This window comes from Aptenodytes forsteri, unplaced genomic scaffold (genome assembly GCF_000699145.1).
Source record: "Aptenodytes forsteri isolate BGI_AS27 unplaced genomic scaffold, ASM69914v1 Scaffold550, whole genome shotgun sequence".
Taxonomy (NCBI): domain Eukaryota; kingdom Metazoa; phylum Chordata; class Aves; order Sphenisciformes; family Spheniscidae; genus Aptenodytes; species Aptenodytes forsteri.
Genome location: NW_008795689.1, coordinates 443,449 through 465,445, shown reverse-complemented (window position 1 = coordinate 465,445; position 21,997 = coordinate 443,449). Strand labels below are relative to the sequence as shown.

The following is a 21,997-nucleotide window of genomic DNA, read 5'->3' as shown; positions in this document are numbered from 1 at the left end:
GCCTGCCATTTCCCCGCACGGGATCGCCTCACAGACCTGCCCTCTCCCGCGGGCACCGCACAAGTGGCCACCACTGGTCCACGCTCCCGAGAGCCGCTGTCGGCCTCTGACAACGTCAGACTGCCTTCAGACGGTGTCCCGGGCTACCGGGTTTTAGCAATCCCCGAGTTGTTTTTTCCCATTATGACAGAACCTTTTAATGCATGTTAAATACTGAAAAATGGCTCGAGCTGGCCTGAGCTTTGCTCTGCCGCTGCACCATCAGCACCAGCTTGACTCTTCGCCAGGGGATGGTGCCCGAAAGAGCAATATTTACTTGAGCCGTCGACTTATTCTATAACCCATCGTATCATTTTAGTAAGTTTTGCTGCCGCTCATTTCTTCTTGAGGATACACAGGTCAAAAGTACCAGTATCACCTTCAGCCTAACGCGAGTTCCAATGCACAGAGCAGGCCTCCAAAAATAGCACAAAAATGCCCACTCACACTGGCAAGGGAAGTGGGTATATTAATGGAGTTTGTAAAGGCAATGAATAGATGGTGATTAAGCACAGAGCGCAACAGAGGAGGAAACATGTAAATTCCAGCTTTCTCTCATCAGATTTGTGCAAGAGCTTCTACATAATTGCCGGGGAAAAAATAGAAATGACAACAATAAGTAGGATATTTAAACCCTGCATATTATACATGGAAATCTCTATTTTCCTTAAATGAAGTGAAAACAGAATGAAAGAAGAAGATTCCCTTCAAAGAACTCTGTTTGTGGTCGCTTAGTTTCAGGAATAAGTACTTGTTAGCAAAGTGTAAAAAAGGGAATTTGTGTCTGAAATATTATCAGTCTCTTGTGAGGCGAAGGCTTGGATACAGCTGGCCAAAGACTTTTATGTGTTTAGTCGCCTTGTTCCCAAAGAAATCAAGAGGAGCCACGTCCTCATATCCCAAAGCCAGATCTACATCCAGCTTGACTGCCACGGCCGGGGATCGAGGGTCCTCCGGCTGCCCGTCCCTCCAGTCCCTCCCATCTCCTCCCCAGTTCTGTCTGCAGCTCCTGGAGGTGCCTCTGCCCGATCTATAACTCACAATTACGAGAGACCATAATACAAAACTGCCACAGGCAAAGTCAATCTCTCCCAGGGGCCTCACACATCTGAGGCTCTTGCACACCAAGAAATGGTGATCATGTACATTAATGCTCCGGGTTAAACCACGTGAGTTCAAGGATATTCGTGAAAATACAACTGGAGTTTACCAAAGGCTATCAGTAAGCAAGAAGAAACAGCATCCAGGACCTTTAGCTCTTTTATCTCATTTATTTATAGCATTACCTTGAAATACATCCCATTCCTCTTTAGGATATCTCCAACTGAAGTTTGGTGTCTCAGAAGTAGCGGCTGATAGGAGAAACAGCTTGGGAAACAGCCTCCCTAAAATCAAAAGGAGCTCAAACAATTTCCCCACTCGGAGAGTAAGAGAAAAGCGAGAGCAGAGACCTCAGAGCAAAGCTGGGTCTCACCAAGGCACCTGCAGAGATGCAGTTCAGAGACGGACGCCCCTCGGCCTGCTCTGTGCCGAGGAACGCAGAAGACAGAGGCGTGACGCTCCAGAAACAACGGTTTTCAAATCACGGTTCGCAAATTCCTAGTAATTCACGGACAATCTCTAAAGAGTCTACGAAAAGTAACTTAAAAAAGCAGAATTGTCAGGAAGCCTGAGTTTGTTAAAGAAGAGTCAAAATCTCTGCTGGAAAACATTTAAGTGTTTGCAAATCAGACTGATATCTGATGCTATCAACCCAAAATGCACTTTCTGGGTAAATTGTTGCTAGGTCTTTTCTGCTATAGAAAAATCCCTAATTTTGGTATACCCAAAATTTTATCTTGGCTACAAAAAGAGATGGAAATGTTCTTGCCGTATAATGGATTTGGCACATTCAGAAACATCCCATAAAGCAGCAGAAAGGTGTGGTGATTCAGCTGGGGGTCATAAATCTGATGGAGGACCAGGGTTTGTTTGAACAGCATGTTTTAAAATTAAATCTATCTGAAGGAAAAGCAAAAAAATCATCAGATAGAAGAAATACACAACTATGTGAAGGAGGAATGGCAGCAAAGGAAATTCACCTTAAAAAAAAGAACAAAACCACAAAAGAAACCTGGCTTTCTTCGGTATGTCTGTAAGTGCCACTATTAGGATGAGAAAAATATAAGCTCATCTTTTTCTTCCAATTGTCACATCACTGTGGAGAGTCTTCACAAAATTCTCAGAATAGCAACGAATCAGGAGCAAACAGCTGTTCAAGCAAGAAAGTCACGGGTAGACAGACTTTCACGGCTTCAACGAAAAATTAACTCTAAAGTTTCACAGGCCAGTAAATCAACAAAATGGGCCAGCACAACACAGGATGCACAGTCTTATCTTCAAACCCAAAGCTGAAATATGGGCCTGTGTTCCCTTTCTAGCCATATGCTCACGTGATTTATGACCCACAACAATTTCAATATCCCTGGAAAATGAAAAAATGGCAGACAATTAGCTCACGTAACTACGCTGGCAGTTGTGTGGGCTCTGCCCTATGGCACTCAGGGAGGGGACCCCCAGAAGCGCCAGCTCCCCTGGCAAGGGCAGGGGAGCAGGGGGAGGGCGCGGGGCTGAGCAGCACCGAAGCACCAAAGTGCTGGCACACAGGAGCACAGCATGTCCCTGGGGACCTCACCGCGGGGGGGACTCTGCAGAGAGCAGCCCACGAGAGATGGGAGCTCCTTCCTGTCCCATACGCAACTACAGCTGTTTGTGACAACTGCTGTTAACCTGGTTTAGATTCGGTCAGTGCAGAAGCACAGACCGTCCTGCTAGAAGGCCAGGTCCCTTTGATCGCCCGACTCCTAGAAGAAAGGTCTCCAGAGGCAGCGATGCTCTCTCCTGCTGCGCCACTTTCCACGAGCCAAGTTAACAGGGGGTGGTGGAGGAAGGTAAGTTTAAAGCAAATACTGCATGCACGTAGCACTAAGCGAGAGGAGCACAGAGCGCACAGAGAAAGCGGGGAGTTCCTCGCCTCCCCCCAAGCCCCAGCCCCGTGGGACACAGCACGAGGGGCGACAGGCAGCGCACTCGTCCCCCTGCCCCGATGGGCTCTCGACGCTGCAGGGCCCATTGGAAGGGAACGCTTGCGCAAATGGCCTCATCCTTCCAGAGACAGACAACACCATTCCTTCACTCACATTAAGTTACAACAGGGAAACGTGCTATGGGACATTCATCACCCCTATACAAAGCGGTTATGTAGCACAGAATAGTGCTGTGGGGGCGAGCTGATCAGGCAACAGCTAAATAACCTTCCCGTGCACGTGGTCTGCAAGACCTTTAAAGCTTACGGACACATCCATAAAATCAGAAACAAAGCAGAGAGACCGAGACCCCTTTGTGAAAAGACTTTGTTTGCAAACACAACCCTGACACTCACGGGGGTGACTGCCACCTCGTGCCCCCCACCCATCCTGCCCCTGCAGAGAGGCCCGTTAGCTCAAGGCGTGCAAGTTCCACACAAACACCTCGCTACAAAAATAAAGCCAAATACGAAGAAGCTACCACGCGACAGCGTAAGGACTACCTGGTAATCTCCACCTGCAACTGTCCCAAGCAGGGCACTGTTTGCACTTTGAGCTCTGTCAAACCAGACAAGACTTGGCTTTTCAGCACCCACTTCACTACCCTAACACAAATGCAAAGAAGGCACCACACAAACAAAATCCTCCACCCCACCACTGAGTCACACATTTCATTCGCACAGGCGGGGCGAGATGCAGGTAGTACAGCTTGAGTCATACAACCGAAACGCCCACCGAACCCCAGCTCTCACTTCGCCATCAGCCAGGGCTGCTGCACATGTAAACCACCGCGCTACACACATCGTAAAGCCTGTGAGACACCGAGTCAATTGGCCCAACATCAAAACTGGTTATTCTGAAGGCAAGGGCATGTGGCAAACCCTGAGTCACGCCTCTACTCAAAAGCATGTCTCCAAACAGCAGCACCGTGCCCTTCGTGGATGAATGCTTTGTTTACTGGAAAACACGCAGAGAAATACAGGTATCCATAATAGCATTGCAACAAATTATGCTATCCCCCGTCCTTCTCAGAGGTTTGGATCCACGCAGCCTCATCCTCCAGCTGCACAGCTGCCAAGGCAGATGAAATGTTGGGCCTGCTGGGCTTAGATAAGAGGGTGAGTGAAATGACAGCAGGAGCACCCATCACCAACAGGACCGCAAGGATATATGCATGAACAGAGACTGAACCCAGTGTCTTAACGTATCCACCTTGCCTCCAGTCCTCCAGGTCTTCTTGTGCAGAAGGCAGCTGTGCTGAAAGAGTTAATCTCGCCTGGAACAAACATATCTCCGGTTTCTCAGAAAGCCAAAGGCTGCAGGAGCTGGGCTGCCTGCTCCCTGCCTGCCCTGCCTGCAGCCTGACCCCTGACATTTCCACTCTGCTTCTCCCTGGCATGGAAAACTTAACCATACACAAACAGGTTGGGAGGACAGATAAATAGAAGACAGGGGAGGAGAAAGGGAAGATTTCTCAGATTTCTTGCAATAGCCCTGATTAAATAATAGCAGCCACCACTAGACATGGGTGAGGGGCTGGCGTTTATCAGTAAACCCTGAAGTCTACAGCAAGACATCTCTGTTTAATTAATCCTGAAAGGGTCCCTTCCCCCTTCTACATCCCAGGGAGGTTTTGAGGATCCGCAAGTTTAAAGACACAGCGAGTCCTTTTTAGCTCTTTTCCTTACAAAACACAAGGGCAGAAAGTGCCTGTTTAAAACCACAGCCAGGATTTACGAACTCTACGGCAAAGACTTCCATCACATGAAACCATGCAGGCAAACCCCACTGAGAGGATATTTTTGATTTAGTCGTACTTAACCCTCTGAAGCAATATACCCATCAAGTAATGCGTTTTTACAACAAACTGCTGGAAGCGTGCACACACGTAATCATAACCAGATACGGGTCCGCAGATTTTACCTGGGCTTGGGGTCTCCTGCCATTATTACAGAATATCCATTTTCCAAGGAATAAATCTGCTTGGTGCTTGACGCAGTTCTACTATCCCCCATTTTCATCCAGTTTTCCCATTACCCTGGTGGCATCTACATCACTCAGTGATGGAAGAGATTGCACATACACACGGAGCAAGACAATTGCAAACTCTCTTGCCCCTCGGCTTTCACTTCGCTCTGGAAGGCTTGGGAGGACCTTCCAAGGCACCTTCCATTTCTGAAGGTCCCCTGCCCTTTGATCCAAGGTGAACATCGTACTAGTGCAGAGCACCACAATTTAAGCCATCAGCCATGAATTGCCACAAAGCTGGCATGTCCCTCCACGCCTCAGCAGCAGTGGGAGAGGAGCTCCGCTTCCAGGGCGCCTTCATTCCACCGCCGCGCTCGGAGAGCCGCAACATGCCAACAAGCACCCATCACAGCAGCAACGGAAACTCTTGTCCCTGGAAAGTGGACAGACCACCGGCACACACCATATAAACCAGAAAACAGCTCCCGATGGAAGTGGCCTCAGTGAGCGCTCGGCAAGGGTTTGAACAAGTCCTCAACAGACAGCAGGGCAGGGAGGGTCTGGCAGCAGAGTGCTCGGTCCCCGAGGTCAGACAGCCACCTTAAAAACCAGCCAGCCACCCAGCCAACCGACCGACCTTCACCCCGCTGGAAGGGCGTGCTGGCAGCCATGCCTCCTCCACTCCCACACAGCCACCTCCTCGCCCGGGAGCTGGCCAGGAGCAGGGATGCTGAGCAGCGGAGCCAGACGACAGAACGGCATCACTAGCACCGCACCAGCCTACCCATTGTTCCAAATGGGTTTTAATTTTCACATGTATTTTTTAAAAGTTGGCCATGAGAGTTCACCCCTTCCTCTCCTCCTTTTCCTCAGTAACTATTAAAATGAGCGTTAATGCTTATTTAATCACGTATCTCCCCCCGTTTTCTTTTCCAACATTACTTTTCTAAAGCCTTCCCAGCTTCAGAGAATAGTGACACACAAAATGGAAAAAATCTAGTTTTCCACATTCTTTATTTGGTAAAAGAATAAGCATTATTTCATTTTCTAAACTCCCTTTTCCATTCTCTCTCTTTTTTTTTTTCCCAAAACTTGTTTAAAGCTGAATAAACTGGTGGTAGAATTACAGAGATTTACTCTTTTTGTGTGGTGTAAGTTGCAAAAACAGCAAATGAAAAAGTGGAAGAAAATCTCTGAAATAATCTCTTCCCAGCTTCAGAGAATAGTGACACACAAAATGGAAAAAATCTAGTTTTCCACATTCTTTATTTGGTAAAAGAATAAGCATTATTATTTTCTAAACTCCCTTTTCCATTCTCTCTCTCTTTTCCCCCCCCCCCCAAAAAATTTTACAACATAAAAAAATCTCTGAAATAATCATTGCTGCTGCAATCAAAAGCAAAAAGAGGAGGGGGGGGGAAAAAGGGGAATTTTGAAAGTCTAAGTTCAAATTGTAAGAGCAAGCTATATTTGACATCATATTTATAAAATTCCCAGGCAAATAAAAAGTCAAACCCAGTTATTTTCTTGAAGATCTACATTCTTAAATACCTGTTTTCAACATAAGTCTCTTTTTTAAAGAAGTACTGGGATGGGGGATGAACTGTGATGAACTGAAAAATGTCTCTGTCTACCCAAAAAAAAAAAAAAATCTTCATGCAATGACAAGAGACAATCCAGTATATAATCAAAGACAGAATCCTGACACGTTCAAAGAGAAAATTATTGTAACAGCAGTGACTTTGAAGATGAGAAGGGGTTTTTTGATGGAAACAATGGCCTTCAAGATTTTTCTGTAGCAACCAATGCTTAAATGCACAACTGAGTACGCAGCGTGCCTGCCAGGTACACTTAGCACCAACAGCAAAAAAAAAAAAATTAAAAAATAACAGTGACGCATAAGAAATTCGTACCTAGAGTGGAATCAAGCAGCACTCTTTGAATGGTTAACCATTCACACAGGCTAGCAAACACTTCTAATGACAGGCACTCTTGTCCTAGGGCATGAAACAGCCAACGTAGAAGTCTGAGAGCTGCCCCCAGTTTGGCTAGTTGTATTGCGTTTTCCTTCTCAGACACCGAGTTTTATATTTTCTAACAATAAAACGTCTGCACAAGACATAGACACCCAGGTTTAGTAGTATCTTTTCACCTGAAGAGCAGGGGAAGAGCCAGTTCTGCACGGTGATGTGTCCTGCCTGGCAGGTGACAATCGAGACCCCTGTATCTGCCTGCGGTTTTGCCCTGCAGGGGCCTCAGTATTGATCAGGATTGCAGAGCACTTCTGCGTAATAATAAAATACAGCACTCGGCATAACACTATACGCTACACTGCACATTTTCAAGTACCACAACTGAGAAAGCAGACTGTAACTATTCAGAAATGTTTGCCTTCCAGAGTTACTTTGAGCAATCATTTTTGTGGGCTTTTTTTTTATTTCATTTTACACAAAAACTCAAGAGCCAATGTCCCATTAATACAAAACTTGCAAGTTACAAAGAACTACACTGAAATATTTAAATTTTCAACATTTGCTTCCAGGGAATTGCATATTTGGCTGTAACAGTCGTGATTTGCAATCTTCGCTGAACTACTGTGATTCACAAAAAGTGAATCACAAAAGGGAAATTTTGTGACTGAATAAATAGCTATTATGTAACCCATCTAATGAGGAGTATAGTATTTTTCTGTTCTTTGATTGGAAGACTATCAGAAGATGACTGTAAGTAGTCAAAGCCTCACTGACTATAAATACCCCTTTCAAAAACAGAATTTGGATTAAGCTCAGTGTTAGTTCGGAGTAAGAGTGAGAAAGAAAACAAATGGATGCCAAGTCTCTTAAGTAAGGTATCAACCCAAATGGAAAGTCACAAGTGTATACGAACCGGTAACTATTTGCTGAGGGAGCTTGAGAACACATTTCGAATAATGAGTGGCAGAATTTTGTGATCCATTTCCCAGTAATCTGCAAATCGGTGGGAGGGGGAACCACTGAAGCCGTTTGTTTCCTTGCAAATGCTGTGCAGGGGACAGCGACCGGGCAGCGACAGGCCCGGCGTGTGCCCATCCTCCGGTGGCACCGAGCAGGCGGCGGCGAACACCAGGCTGCCGGGGTACCTGCCGAGCACTGTCCTTGCCCCGCAGCACACACCGAGTTCCTACCTATCGAGTTTGAAAAAGACGCGTGGTTTTGAAGGGAACACTGCTGTCCTCCCAAAAAGAAAAAGTTTGTAAGCACGCGAGCTGCCTCTGCCCCGGCCCGAACCTCGCTGTCCTGCCTGCGGCATGTGCACAGGCGGGATCGGGCACCTTCTGCTTGTCCGGGCACTAAATCACCCGTGTGTCAAGTGTGTAAAGTGATTTTCAAGAGTGTTTACTTGGCAGTTCTTCCCCAACTTTCCAAACAAACACACGTGGACTATCACAAAACACCATCTCCTTCTGTATTTGACCGTGCTCACACAACGGTTAAGGCAGCAGCAATACTTTCACTGACTGCAGTTAGGTGGTTGTGCAGGAGCAGACCCTTTGAACGCAGACAGGGAAGCAACATCTGAGTAAAAAAGCCATTAAAACCCCAGTGCAGGATGCCTGCAATAGCCCAGCTAGATTTTGGTTTCAACGAAGATGTCCAAAAAATACATTTTCAGACAGTATTACAGAGAAGAGCTCCAGAGTGCTTTTACAGGCATCAGAACTGCTTTGAGACAGTAAGGCCTTACGTTTTTCCAGTATTTCACATTTTGGGGGATATCGCAAGCACAGAGTCCCTTGAAGAGTAATTTGTCACAAAAATGATGCATTACTGGCAAAGTCATTTTTATTTTGAACATGGAGACTTTGAGTTGTGTCAACTCCTATCCGTGCCTCCATCGTTACAAGTATTGCTTATACATGGGAACCATTTTACTAATACTATGAAAACACCAAACAATTTATTTAATAAAAGCATTTTCCCCACTGCAACTCTGCAGTGAATAGCTGCTTAAAGCAGGACTCTTTCTATTAGCCCTATTCCTACAGTACAGTTTTGTTCTCACCGTTATATATTAAAACCCTTTTATTAAAAAGGAAACCATTAAAAAGCATGAATATGTGCTTTGGTTTTCTGCTGCCCGAGACTAGTTGTTACGGCACACTTGCTGGAAAGGCTGTGATACCCCCAGTACACTCGCCTGTCTCACAAATGCCTGCGCCCAGGGAAGGACCAGCATCGCCCACTGCTACCAGAGCTGCTCCTGCTCATCTGGGAGAGGCTGCCAGGAGGAAGAAAAAACACCTCGGCTCTCACATGGACAAGCTAATGACCCACGGCCGCACGGAGCCAGCGCCAGCCACGCACCGGGGCCTGTTTGAGATACAATTGCTCCAAAAGGAAAACAGCTAGGAGACACCAAGACTGCAGATGGAAGGAAGCCACCATCACCGAAGTTAGGTCCAGCTATGCACTGTGTCCCACGGGGACTAAGCCCCCCAGGGACATGCAGCTCTCGCCCCCCCTCCCACAGCCAAGAGCGCCGTGGGACATGCCCCACTGCTCGGCTTGGCACAAGGGCGGCGGCAGCGCTCCTCCGGGTGCCACGGGCTGTGCCGAGCGCCGGAGAGCCGCCCCAAGCAGGTCCTCCGCAGCGTCCTCTGGCAAACCAAGTCTTCCAGGGGGCACCTCCGCTTCAGTTTCATTGCCACCATGGAGGATTCCTCCTTTCTTTTAATTAGGCGGTTTTCTACTTTCTAGAGAAAAGGGACGTATTAAAAGTAATGTCTGTGTGTTTTCACAAGCGGCTGCATGGTGCTGCCAGGTCACGCCGCGTTCAGGCTCACCACCGCTGCTCCTGGTGTGCAACAATGAACCCGTGCCAGGCTGCCGCAGGCAGAGGCCACGACGCTGCCGCATAACCCTGGGCTTGCCTGTTCTCCTTTTGGAATATTTCTGGCAAAAATGACCTGCTAAGTGACATATGCGTGCCTCCTCTGCGTGGTGGCCACAGGCCGAGTGGCAGAGCCAGTAAGACACAGCTGGCGTACACACCACATAGCACCCCATCAGAGAGCACACACAAATCCAGATGTGAAATCAGATGGGTAAGAAGCGCCCCGCGACGTACACCCTGCGAAGGGATGGAGAGTCAAATCGTGACACTGACCTTTGAACCCAACATCTAGTTTCCATAAAGTACCCAGACAGCCCACAGTACTCGTTCCAGTGAGATTTAACTAAAGGGAGGGAAGCACTGAGGATAAAGACAGATCAATTCTGCTCTAAAATTTTAAATGAAACACTCCTGTTTTGGAAAGAATTTCATTAAGGTGAAAATATAATATAGAAGTACCCGTTTAGGAAGAATGTGCTATTAATTCTTAGCAGTGTATGTGAAAGAGAAAATTGCATTTTTATCTAAATGGTTTTTTCTGCATAACCCATTTACAGTATTCTTTTACAGCTCAGTAATGGGAACTTTTCACATTTCTGTTTGGGCCCGACCACTGTGGAAGGCAGGAGCAGCCTTCAGGAACACTTCAAATATAACCCCTTAAAACAGATTCCAAGAGAAGCTCCACAAAAAGGAGGAGAAAGGCAAGTACGGCACATCTTAAAAGATGGTAGGAAAAGGAAAGGAAAAAACCCTCCATCTTAAAAGATGTAAGCCAAATTTTTGAGGGGAGAGGAAAAAGGAAGTGGTTTAGGTTTTTTTTCCTAAGGGACAAGAAAAGGTTAGGTCTTCCCCCTCTTCTTCCTTGCGTGAAGCAGCAACAGCTCCTCTTCAATGTAGAACACAGTCCCAAACCCATGTAAAGAGCAAAATGGTGCCGCGTTATCACTTTGAAAAACTGCACAGGGATATTCTGAGCTGTAACAGTTACTGTTACATACAGTGAAAAAAAATGTAGGCTATGAAAAACTATTTTTATCATCATAAGCAAATGCTCATTTCTCACTACAAATAGTTTCATATCATTTGAAACTGAATATAATCTAAACAATAATTTCAAACAATTGACACTATGATCCAAGTTTGCCTGATATATTGCCATCAGGCAATAAGAGTAAAGTCAAGTAAAAGCAAAAGCAGACTCGGAACTGGCTGAACCATGTCTTACCAGGTTTGCTTATTCTAGTACAAATAAAGGCAAACATAAAATTCAAAGTTTTTAAAATTCTAAATTTTATCATCAAATATCTCAAACTCAAGTAAACACAAACCAAAATAGTATACTGGCCTTGGGTTTAATAAACAAATCAACTGATTCTCCAAATAATGTAGCAGGCCTCACAAAAGAAGTTAAAGTTGTATATTTTCTAAGCATTGGTCATTTGACATTCTTCACCTCTTTTTTTTTTCCCTGTGTTGGCTTTTATGAGCTTACTTCTGAAAATTAGTATAACAAAAAATTCTATCTTTCAAAACAGATGTTTAAAAGTGCAGCAGTTATGGAAATACAATTGGACAATGAATAGTTTTTATTCCCTTTACCTAGCCGTACTCCTCACTGCAAAGCAGTAATTACAGGAATCTACTTCTGTTTTAAGCTTTACAGTAAGCTCTTTCCAAATTTAAGGCCAGCAACCAACCCGTCATTATGCTTAATAGGTAGACATAAAAACGTAATTGTATCACAATCTCTCCAACTGCACGTTTCCCCAGCTCCTGAAGCTCACACTTGTCTGATGCAAGGAAGAGATTTTTAATCTATTCTTATCTGTAACCGAAATATTTCAGCATCATCGGTATAAACCACTCTAGAAAAAGCTACACAAAATACAGGAGCGTTTGGGTAATTCTTTGGAGTAAAACTTCATTGCTTTGTTAAAAACCCCACATTTCCAAAGCGGCGCTTGTCAGCCCACAGCAGCCAGACTCCCACACCACACCAGCAGCCAGGCATTCGGCTGCGCGCTCGGGAGCCCTGGCAGAGCCGGGACCACGGCAACCTCCCCCGGGAAGCCGGAGCACCCAGGAGCCCTACGGTGGCAAGCAGCAAATTCATTCCTGCAATTCCCGTAAGCACCTCAGCTGAAGTAAAATCAGGACGCAGTACACTCACTCGATTCATCTACAGGGCAAATCACTTTATCGTGTAATATATAATACTACTTTGCATGCACAAAGTTTAAAAGTAAAGATAAATAAATAACCGAGGCTACCCCCGAGCTCCCGGTAGCTTTTCCTGTGACAATTGCCCCAGTACCCCGGCACAGTTACAGAGCCATCTCAATTCATACCCGTTTTGCAGACAGTACAACGAATTAACAGACAATGGTGTGAAACTTCCCATTGATGGCAAATAATAATGATAAAAAAGAACCAGAATGAAGAAATTTTTTGCTATTCTCTCTTTTTTTGGTGATCTGCCTACCTCAAAATAGCTAGTATGAGATTTTAATTATACTTGAAACAGTCCTATTTTTGCCTCTGCCTAGAACGATGGCGTGGTAGAGAGAGAGCACAGGGAGTTGGGATGCTAGCTCTTTCTCCCAGCATAAAAAGAACAGCATGTGCCTATATTTAGAGGTAGAGAAAGGAACTACAGCATCCAGGAAAAAAAAAAAAACAACTTACTGATTTTATCTTCACAAAAGCACTTGGTTTTTTGGTTTGTTTGAATCAAGAATGCGTTGCAAGTATCTGACCCTATATCCAGCAACAATAAAATCTGTTCCATCACCATCATAAAATACCATCTGCTTTGCACTTCGAATGATAATACTATTTTTAAAGCGTTTCAGAACTATTGTCTCATAGATTGTGGTTATTTTTACTACTATTACTGGGGAATTCCTTTTTTTTTTTTTGTAGAACACAAACAATAGGCACATTGATTATTTTCTTCCTTATAAAACTGTATTTGGGTTGAAATTTGGGCTACTCTTCAGACTAGACAAAAACGTTTTTCAGCCTAACATTTTGGCACTATTAAAAATTAACAAAACGAGTGAGTCAGATCAAAAATACCTGTAACATTAGATGCAAAAAGTTATCTGACTGCCTCACATGTCGAAGGGATACCCTGTTTCTAGCAGTATTACATCAGTACCACTCTAGGTTTAAGTCATACCAGAGTGCTGTGATGTACCGGATAGCTGCAACCTCGAGGTCAGGTCCTGGTGGGGGAGGATCCTCCTCTCCCCTCGCCCGGAGGAGAGGAGAAGCCCGCTCGTGGTGATGCTTCCATCCCCAGGCGTCTGGGGGAGGTGAAAACCCACCTCGCATCAAACTACTTCCACACCATTTCGGTTTCTTCTCCTGTTGCTCAGACTGAGAAATTCATTTAGAAATTCACTCACACACTGGATCAGAAGTGCCATAACTGGGTTTTTTTTTTGTTCTTCCAGGAGGAGAGAAACGCTGCACCGGGAAGGGCAGTATGGCTGCACCGTCCCCGCCAAACGCACCGGAGGAAGAAGTAATTGACGCAGAAATGAGATCATCGAGTGGGACAAGATGCTCTCAGCTCTTCCTCCCCCCCTTCCATGCACTGCCTACATATACTTCCTAACCACCGCAGCCAGACCCCCGGTTGCACGCTCCATCCCGGCACCGTTCGGTCCTGGCGCGCCAGCCTTTGTTGGGCACCCAAGTGCCCAGACTCATCCCCAGGGTCCCTCCAGCTCTGCCAGCATGGGACCGATAAGCTAGTCTCGGCGGAAAACCGGCAGCCGTGTTGGCCGAACGACGTCTGTTTTATCTCATTTGGACTGTAAATCTTTAGCAGTGGGAATGTCTCCCAGGTTTCTAAAGCACCGTGTCAATTTATGGTGCAATAAATATGACCTTAAATAATAAAAATAATAATAGAGTAGGACCTGAATATGGACTCCACTGCAATCTAAATCAAACATAAACCCAAGTATCCATAAGTGCAATGGTAATGACTTGACCGACTGTGCCATCTAGCCAGGAGATGGGAACACTCAGGCAGACGCTCCCTCTCCGCCTGTTTTCACCCGACAGACAATCGGAGCATCACCTCCAGCAGTGGATGGGAGGGAACGCTCAGTCCCGGTCCCTGGGGACCTGGACCTGCTTGCAATGCATTCGCATCTGTGTCTCTTAGACATCCTTCAACTACAGCATCCCCTGCTCCCCACGACTTCTCTTACCCACGACCAAAAGGCTTTAAAATGTCATTATAGAGGAAGATTATACCCCCCCTCCCCCAAAAAAAAAAATTAGTAGAAGATTTTTCTAGGAAAGAGATCCTAAAATTCTGACCGGGTAATAACCCCAGTCTAGCCTTCATTTCCTATGTTAATAGATCAATTTACATCTTTCTAGCAAAATGGTTTCAGGCTACATGTAAAAAAAAAAAAAAAAGAAGTCATGCCTTTCTTCCTAAACTGCATTTTGGGAGAGGATTAAGAGGAGGAAGGAAGGATACTAAAAAACCCTGAATACAGTCATATATTTGCTTCACACAGCGAATTAATATTCTCAATTTTAAATCAAGAGTATATTCTTAATTAGGGTATGAAATGTTTTAAAATTTTCTTCACTTTACAAACGGCTGCTTTTTCAATTAACTGTGCTTCCTCAGCCTCAGGATGATCTTTCTATTAGCAATACAAATGCTTTCTAATATTTTGTGAATACTAATTCACAAAATTAATTAAATGCAGACTTAACTCTGAAAACATATATTTTACCACAAAAAAATGCTGTCTCCCAACTACTGACTGATTACAGGCTTTTCTGTGACCAAGAGTATCAAGTCCTAAAGGCCCAGCGGTCAGAATTGAAGGTATGAGAGTTAAAAGAATAAAAGGTAGCAACTCAGTTTCCTCATCTCGTTTTTTAAATGCTCCAAACAGAGGGGAAAAGAAAAGAAAAGATAAACATCCAAAAGTTCAAGCAAACTGGCCGTTAGAGCGAGGCTGCGGCGCCGTCCCTAACACAACACTGCAGTAAAGAACTAGCGTAGCCCTTCAGAGCGCACACACGTGTTGCTTGTGTTTAAACTCAAATAAACTGTATTTATTTTAATGTAAAAAAATCTATCAAAGCAGCACTTAAACGTAACCAGATTTCTGCTTACCAAACCAAAAAAAGCTTCTTTAGACAAATCTTAAAAGTTAATAAAAATTTAGATGGCGCAGTGTCATGCACTGTTTTAACGTTAAAATACTAAACAGACACAAATAGATTTCCTAAAATTGAAAACAAACAGACATAAATTGCACAACTAAATTAGACTCCCAGCAGAAGTTAAGCATGCAGACGAGAAACAGTCCATTCTCAGGAGCTTCCCATGACTGATACGTATGTGCATCTTGGGGAGTGAAATCGTAAGATGCGATAAAATGGTTATCGTCTAACAGGGGCAAGACAAAACTTGGAAAAACTTCATTTAAAAATTGCCAGCATGGATCAGACCCGATCCTACGGGAAAGGGGTGCACTCTAGGTTTGAGTCAGTGTCTTGAAAGGGCGTAAGCCCAGAACACACGGCTGCTGAACACAAATACTCTTACGATAACGCTTGTACTGTTACAAAAAATAACTCAAGTACAGGGGAGAAGACTACTAGAAAAACAGTAACCACCATATTTTTTGCATCAGTACATAGATAAAAAGTGCAACACTAAGAGCGTACATTTGTGGATCATCAAGTCTTACAACTTATTACATCAACTAAGGAAAATGCATTCCCCGCATACATAGGCTTTTGTCATTTGCCAGGAGATGAGCAGAACATGAAGACTTAAAAGAGAGGGTGTTTGGGGGGGAGACGAGAAGAAGGGGTGCCGAGGAGGGGAGTAGCAGAGCAATACCATCTAAGATGTTCTCTTTGAAGTATTAAGAAAGTCAGCTTGTAAAAATTAATGGATTAGACCTCCAGCTGTTCAATTCTCAGCTTTAAATTTAAAAGGTATTTGACTTCAGAACATTGACACATAATCCATAAAATATATTTAAATTTGTAAAAAAAAATCTTTGCATTAAAAAAGGTCACTAATAATTCATCATGTTTTAACTGCACCAACACAAAAGTGTTTTGCAAAGGAAAAGCAGCTAACTACAAAGAATATCAGTATTTTACATAAGCTAGTCATGTTATCACTATGTGCAAACCAGGTCTATCTACAGAATAGCAAATATTCAGATTTACATTTCAAAAGTTGAGAAATCTAATCAAGATCGGGAAAGTCAGGGCGGACCGTGAATTTCCAGGAAGATTCCACAGTTTCACTTATTTAATTTCCATAGGGTTCCCCGCCCTGTGTCCCCTACCCAAGAACTGATGCTGAGGAAGTGCACGAGCAAGCGATGTTCTAAATATACCTCATTAAGGGAAGCTCTCTCTTGTAAAAACGCCCCTCAAATAAATTAAACAAGAATAATTCTCTGTTAAAAAAACCAAAACACATCAATCTTAAAAATCTCATGCAAACCATAAGCATGTATTTATAGGTCCAAACTTTGTTCTTTTCAAGGGCTTAGATTTTTCGATGGAAAAACCAGAACAGTTTGACAGAAAGCCGGCTGCTGGCTGGAGCAGCGGCCGCGATGGACAGGCAGGTATCCGGCGCCTGATGCACGTTATCCATGCTTTCTGCATACGAAGCACTCCAGCCCGAAACACGTTAAAGACGATCTATTTTACGCTAGTGACAAAACAGGGAAGGATCCCACTAACCGCAATTTGACTGGTCTCTTTTGATATTCTCAGTGTGCTCTAGGAATTACGTAATTAAACTGTTTATGATATTTCAGGAAATTTAGCATTAAAAAAGTGTGTGTTAGGCCACCTGAAGTTTCATTTGAGGTGGCTTTACACTTTCTGTGGATACTCTACTCATACTTGTATTTAATAGAAATACACAAGAAACCACAGACTAAAAATGTACAGTAACTAGTACTAATTTAATAGAAATACACAAGAAACCACAGACTAAAAATGTACAGTAATTTGTCTAGTACTAAAATTTTATATGGCCACATAAAGACATTTTGCTGTACCAAAACCTCTCCCTGGTATAGAACGTTGCACAAGCTGGGAGTCAGCTGTTACGAATAAAAGCAGCCTATATACTTTTAGGTTAGACTTCTGTTTAATGCCTTATCCTTTGCTCTATACAAGTAACAACAAACTGTATCTGTAGGTATTGCTGATTAATAACTTTTTTTAGCAAAAAATTATTTTCAGTTTTATGGCAGAGCATTCCACTAGGTCATTGGTAAAAAAACAGGTATTGCACGTTAAAAATTAAGAGCAGACATGGTGTAATACGTCACAGAACAGAATAAATCTACGCTCTCATCTAAGTTCATCTATAAATATTAAGTCTAATTCATTTCCTTTTACATCATATGTAAAGATCTGAAGCACATTCACACACCAATTTCAAGAAATATATCCCGTAAAGTCTGTCTCGTGCACTCTCCCACACTAAGCGTGTACAAAACAACCCAGTTAAAACCAACCTCACAACTAAACGTGCCATTATAAAATAACAGACTTTGGTAAAAGAAAGCATCATGACGCAAACCAAATTTGTGATCTGCACTAATTCAAATACAGCTAGACCGTCCACTAAAATGAGCAGAACAGGTAAATCTGGAGACCAAAAATTAACAGACAGATAGATGGATGGATGTAAAGGCAAACAGAGTGGTTACAGTAGGTACTGAAATGCCAATAAATTCACACACTTTCTGCATCAAATATCTTAGTGCATTACAGCAGCAATAGCAAATAATATTGAAAACTCTGCCCCTTGCCTTCTCTAATATTTGCCATAAAGGTCTACAAACAGACTGCTGCAGAATGTTTATAAAACAAAGGAAAACATTTCTAAACAGGTCCATTTTCTGGTACAAAATATTAAAAATGATAGTCGGTCAAAGTAAACAATAGAGTATTACTGTCATTCACATGAAGACAAGGCAAGCAGGGGCAACCTCTCAATTTTTTTTTTAACAGGTCAGAAGAGTTTAAAGATCGTATTAAACCCAAATCTAATGCACACTGAACTCTCTCCTATGATATGCAACGGGAGTATTCTTTCCTCATAAATCTGCATGCTAATCCAGATCATTTATTAAAGATGTGTATTTCATATCTGTGGAGTATATCACATAACTTCTTGGCAAAGGTAATAGCATTTTTTCACTAACTGTTAAAATTCCTTGTGTAAGTTTAAACAGCCCTTTCAAGCAAACAAAGCAGCATCGGGAATCACAGATCCATCGCCGCGAAGTGCGCTGAGCTTCGTCAGTGAACTCATTTCCAACAACCCTTACTACAGTACGAACCCGTTCCAAATCACATATTGCTTTCAATGATATTTAAGTGTTTGAAACACCTCACAAGAGGTCTGACAAACTCAGTCTCAGTAAACAAAAGTAGTCCCTTGGTAAAGCCTCTCAAAGAATTTAGCAGTATTTAAAATAAAAGCATGCAGCAGAACATACTAGGAAGAGAAAGAAAACAAAGGCTCCTAGCCGCATCTGGACCAAATTTGACCTTTGTTAACATATTTGGTAGTAATCTACAAACGTTACATACTGCTTCGTCAAGAGTTTTGGCCTGCTGGCTCATTCAAATGATAGGTTCGGTGTTACGATGAAATATTAACAAAAACTCAAAGATGAACACTCACCGTGCTGTGCTGCACGTGCCCGTCAGCTCGGGCAGACGAGCCCAACGGCCACCAAGCAACTGAATGTATTCTCATTTTTTCCAATCAACACCTGCATGGTTCTAGGTTACGTATTGATGTCTTCACCTGACATCTGCAGCATGGGACCTTCAAAATTTCAATCAAAAACTAAAAACAAAAGCCCACCAGAACTTAACTACTGGATTTCTAGAGAATACTAATCAACATTTCACTGAAGGGGAATTTGTTCTGGTTCAGTCAAACCAGGCAAAGCAAAACCCCATTAAACTGGCCCTGGGTTTTTAAGTGAATTTGATCTGGTTATTCTTTGTTAGCTAGAGCTGTGGTACTGGAAGTCAACACGACCTCTCTAGACTTAGTATTATTATATCTCACTCCAAGCTCTAGCTGCATGGCAGAGGAAAACATGAAATTCTAGAAAGCATTTGGGGGGGAAAAAACCCAACTATCAGCCTCTTCATGTAAAACATGTTAGTACAAGAAACAACGTATCAGAGAAAACTTCTTACGGAAAATCGCATTTCAGTGAAGAGAGATGTCCAGCCAGCATTAATGATGTTAAATTCAGAAACAAAACATGAACACATGCACAGAACTCGCTAAAGGCTATCACTAAATGATGTAGGTGTGTACGTGTTACACGGGCACCTATAGCACAGGTGTCTGAAATAACATTATCTGCTCCCATCTACCTTTAAAACTCACAGCTCACACAGATTGCTGGATATTAGCAAATCGTTTTAATGCCATTATGAGAAAAAAGAGATGAGCTATAAGGAGTCTGACCAGCCATTAAAACAACTCAAACAAGTTGTTTCCCCCAGTAATCCGAGCATTAACAGAGTATTTGAACAGTTCCCGATTCTGCTGCGTTTCGGGGAGCCTGTCCGTTCCAAAGCTGCCCCTCCACGGCCGGCAGCGAAGCCGGAGCCTCCGCTCCCCGGCACGCTCGCTCCGCACCGTGGGAGGAGAGCAGCGGGAAGGCAGACGCCGAACCCAGAGCTCCGCCGAGGAGGAACGTGCCCACCGACGCCCACCGTCCCTTCCTCCGCCCTGCCCGGAGCCCGCCGAGCAGCCGGTGCAGATAGCGGCCGTGCCACAATAGGAATAAATCACAGAACGCTTTCCCTCCCATCACGGCAGGTGTAATTAAGCAGCCCACCAACAATGCTTATGTGTTGGTGAGGGAACTTGGGTCTAACGACTAATCTCACTCTTAATAATACTCCACATTACTACGAAATGGTGAACACTCCCCCAGCGCAGTATTAGGCACATTTAGGAACTGCTTGAAATTTGGAGGAGTGCTGTCTGAAGCCTGCGCGTTCACCCTGCACGCATACACCAGGGAGCTGCTGGAACAAATACCACGGATGCAAATCCCCGTCGACTAAAAAGGTTTAAAATCTCCATCACTGGATAAATTAAGCCTTTTCTTAAGACAGTTTCAAACACTTGGGAGTATGGCAATGTAAAGTTAAATTATTTCTACTAACCGAGGAGAACAGCCTGTTTTGTCTCACCTATTGTATCGTTATCACTTCCAACAACAGTTCAAGTAAATTCTCCACTGGTCTATATGAATTTCCTCATCCGAAGAACCAGCCCATTCAAATCCTTCAAGTGACTAAAGTGTGAAACAAAATGAGCGCCTCTATGCATTGTTGTAAAACTGGTTTGCTATTTTATGTTAAGCCTCCAAAATACTAAAACATATCCTTATATAGGAACACATTAAATGGTTTTCCTTCCAAGTGATGAACTGTTTTAACAGCAACATTGTGGTTATCGCGACCAGAAAGCAATTACTTATTTCACTAGATGTTACTAAGAATAGTGGTGATCAAAGTGAACGTAGGAGTGCTGTTATAGACGTTAAAGAAAGCATCGCTCCATATGACACATATACACAAAATATACATAATTTTAAACCAAATTACACTTTTAATAAATGTGCTGTTCAAGATTAAATCACTGCTCAGGATTTTTTTAAGAGCCATGAAATTAAGATCTATGGAATAAGTTACTCTTTTAAAATCTATTTCTAAATACAGCACGGTGCGTAGATCTGCATATCTGTACGTGTGTGTGTGTGAGAGTGCACACATAACCAGGGATGCGTGTGTGTGTGTTGTGAGAGAACGTATATATGTGTTCAAGTCTGCCAAGGTAGAAGTGACAGGAACTGTGATTTGTGCTAACTAGCTATTGATCCAGTCAGATCTAGATGTTGTGTACAAGAAACAATAAAAGAGAAGGGGCCAGGAAGGATGCTGTGTGCAACTCCATTTAAAAATGGAAAAGAAGGGCCCCAAACAAACCAATTTATGTCCTTGCCTGGGTGAAGCATGGAGAATGCTGATGGGCTTCCCAGAGTCTGCTGTGCATGCTAAACACTCCCGCTTGAAATGAGAGTCTCCTGCACTGGGCATTAAACATGAACAAAGAGACAAACCGTGGGGGCTAGGATTCACGCTTCAGAAAGCCAAAGCTGGAAAGCCAACCAGAACTGGGGGTAGGAAATTGCCCAGTTTTCAAACCAGCTCCCTTTTGATTTTCCCAACACCTTTCTTAGCAAAATTACTAAACGCGGAGGACTGTAAAAAGTCAGTCTGTACAACCAGATGTAATTAAAACAATTTTAAACTACACTAGCAGTACCAAAACATCAACTTTACTAGGCACAATTAATGAGTTTATATTGCGTAAATTACGCACGTGTACTTAGAGCACATCAAAAAATTGCCTGCATGCATTCATCCAGCAGGTACCTGCACGTGCATCTATTGTAATATTCACACACACGGTCAGGCAGCTTGGAAAACACGGCTTTGATAAGATAAAATAGAAACCAATTAAATCTATAATCATCTTTATCTTAAACAGCTTTTATAACAGAGGGCTTTCCATTAAAATATTTTTTCCTGAGCTTGGGGAATTATGATGCCCTCTGGACACGGGGAAGGATCAAAAATGACAACTAATGTTGAAATTAAACATCTGTCAACTAAGCAAGTTTTATACCAGCAGACTCAGAGCCTTATTTTAAATTGCCTTTCTATTAAAGAAAAAAAAATATGTTAAGAGCCTTTCAGTTTGGTCTCGCACTGCCAGTAGGCTCTTAATGCAAGCAGGGAAATAACTGGAATCGGAGGGACAGCACCACTAACAAATTTGTGTTTTGACGGTTTAGGAAGATCTCTGTAACAGTTTGGGGGAAATGGCTGGAAGGCTCGGCCGGCACGGGGCCCTGCGGGAGCCCCCTCCTCGGCACCCCATGCCCGGCGGGGCTCTGCGCGGAGCC

The 21,997-nt window shown here is 43.6% G+C and overlaps 1 protein-coding gene across 1 annotated transcript in view; it reads right to left on the bottom strand.

Annotated features, from left to right (window-relative positions):
- The window catches only part of MN1 (MN1 proto-oncogene, transcriptional regulator), a 40,132-nt gene that overhangs the window by 10,697 nt on the left and 7,438 nt on the right, over nt 1–21,997 (bottom strand). The gene's annotated exons all lie outside the window — the stretch shown is intronic.